General features: G+C 42.6%; 1 long non-coding RNA gene across 1 annotated transcript; it reads right to left on the reverse strand.

Moving 5' to 3' along the window:
• LOC119319118 lies at positions 1–1764 on the reverse strand. The gene is made up of 2 exons (XR_005154357.1): positions 1453–1764; positions 1–386 (listed from the first exon to the last, which is right to left on the reverse strand). It is a non-coding gene; the product is annotated as an uncharacterized LOC119319118 (long non-coding RNA).
• Between the last annotated feature and the right edge of the window lie 658 nt (positions 1765–2422).

The following is a 2422-nucleotide window of genomic DNA, read 5'->3' on the forward strand; positions in this document are numbered from 1 at the left end:
TGTTAATGAACAAGTGGTGACATTTTATTCCTCAGCACCACCACGGACAAATTCCAGGATAGGTAATTTGTGCCAAGATTATGTTAAAGCACTATGGTCTCTTTAATCAACACCCTTTTTACATCAGACATGCCTAGTGCTCACTTACGAAACCACATGGCATCTCACTCACGCAAGCATATTGCCACTGCCGCTCATCCTTGCTAATTCCTCCTCCTCCCAAAGCTGCTCAAGAACACAAAGAACAGATTGCATCTTCATGTACGGATGCGGTTAACCAGCCAGATGGGTTAATCACTGAGCCATCTCTCTTGTCGACGTATGTTGTAGATCACTCTTGCGATTGGGATTAAGCTCCATCTCCTTTTGGAGTTCCTATTAGCAGTCTGAGAATAATCACATAAACACATTTGCATGAGAAACAACCCCAGTGTTTCCAGATAATGAAGGAAAACGCATTAACATAAATTATACTGTATCTGACTAGGATATGCCATAACTATACTGCAGAAGCAAAAACTAAAACACATTTGTTATAGCATCATGCTAGATATAACACATCAATCAAAAGGTAATCAGCTAATTGTCCAAATCCAAACCAATGAAGGCACACCTGCCGACAGTTCTGCTAATTATAGCTAATTTAATTTACAAGGACTTGGCAATGGGGAAATTTATTTCTTCAGCCAGCTTAGTTATCCACCGAAATGAACATATTAATCACGGGAAACTAGCTAAACTTTTCTTTTTGTTTAATTGCACAGAAAGGCACGAACACCCTTCATGAGGTGTTCTTCAGAAAAATGTCAACAGAGTTACATGAATCAAAATAGTACAACATTCTTTCCCACTCAGATCTTTGCAATCAGTGGTACGAATTCAAACTTTACCCTACTCAAATGAAGTAATTATTAGCCTTAGATTGGCACATCAAGAACAAACCATCAAAACCATTACTAAGTTCCAGCAGGATGAAGCATCGACTATCAAAGTTAAATGGATTCCTCAAGACATCACAAAATTTCACTGGTTTATGAACATTTTTCTGTAACTGGAGTGAAGATCAAAAGGGGACACCTCAACAAAAATCAAAGACCAGCAAAAGTACTCATTGATGATCACAACTGACATTGATTTTCTCAAGAAAATTGGACATCACAGAAATAAAGAAAAAAAATCATGGCCATGAAAAGCTAACCACATACTAGTGTATCCAGAGCCATACAAGATCGGAGTATTAAAGAAACAAGAATCGAAAACACAGCACCATGCTTAAAAATCCAAGAAACGAAATCACAGCACCCATGCTTAAAAAAACACTAAGAATCGCAAGGTTAGAGCTCGAGCCATAGATGACGTTGTCCCTGCTGACGAATCCGGCACCTTCCCCCTCCGCCCCACCTGCATCTTCATGCTACCGGCGCCCCCCTCCAGATCTGGCCGCACACATACCTGTGCCGGATCTGTCCTGCTCCTTCCCCGCCGGCGTTCCCTTCGTTGGAGGAACGAGATCCTCTAACGTAGCAGCAACTACTGCAGAGGGACGTCGATGTCTAGCGCCCGTCGATGCCTCATCCGATGGCACGCAGCTGGAACGTGGCAAGCTGCACAGCAATGCCTAAAACCGTTGCGGCCCATAAATGAAGCCCAATCACGTATGAAAAGAAAAAAGACCCTTCGAACTCTGTCGATGTTCGCTCGACGCCGCAATTGCTCCAGCTAGACGCCGCCGTGAAACTGAGCTTCGCAGCGAGAGGGAAGGAGGGTGACTGTCACTGCCATGTCTGCACTCCGCCGTGAAACGTATCTGCTCATACCTAACAGGTTGAGGTTGATGTAGTTTGCACGAGAAGCTACAGTTTCAGTCTTTCAGATTAAGAGGAGATGAACTGGTGTTGTAAATAACAAAAATGAGTCTGGAAAAACAGATCGAGATGGTGTTGTTTGTTATGATTTCAACCGGAACATTTTGTCATCCAAATTTGTTCATGTACAAATAGCAACTGGAAGCTTGTTCTCGACGGCGTGGTGCAGCCGACCATGGCAGTTGCGAGTAAATAGCATAAAACTACTACTTTACAGGCTAGGGTTCCAAAAAACTACCAAATATTTTTTTTTCACTGATAACTACCAGATCAGGGGTTGGCTGTTTCAAAAAACTCTAATTGTCCAGTGCTTTACAATTGATCGTCATTATGACAGTTGGGGCCCACATGTAAGAAAACTTATTGTTTTGACTGTTTGTTTGACCGTTAAATGATAACTGGGGCCCACATGTCAGTGTCCCTGCAAACTTAAAAAAGCAATCATGTCCCTTTAAACTTTTAAAAATGCAATCAGGTCCTAAAACAAACTAAAAAAAGCAATTAGGTCCCTCCCGTGCTCAAGATCCAGAGGGGGCGCACTCGCCGCCGTGCTTGCC

The sequence above is a fragment of the Triticum dicoccoides genome, chromosome 6A (assembly GCF_002162155.2).
Source record: "Triticum dicoccoides isolate Atlit2015 ecotype Zavitan chromosome 6A, WEW_v2.0, whole genome shotgun sequence".
In the NCBI taxonomy this organism is placed as follows: Eukaryota; Viridiplantae; Streptophyta; class Magnoliopsida; order Poales; family Poaceae; genus Triticum; species Triticum dicoccoides.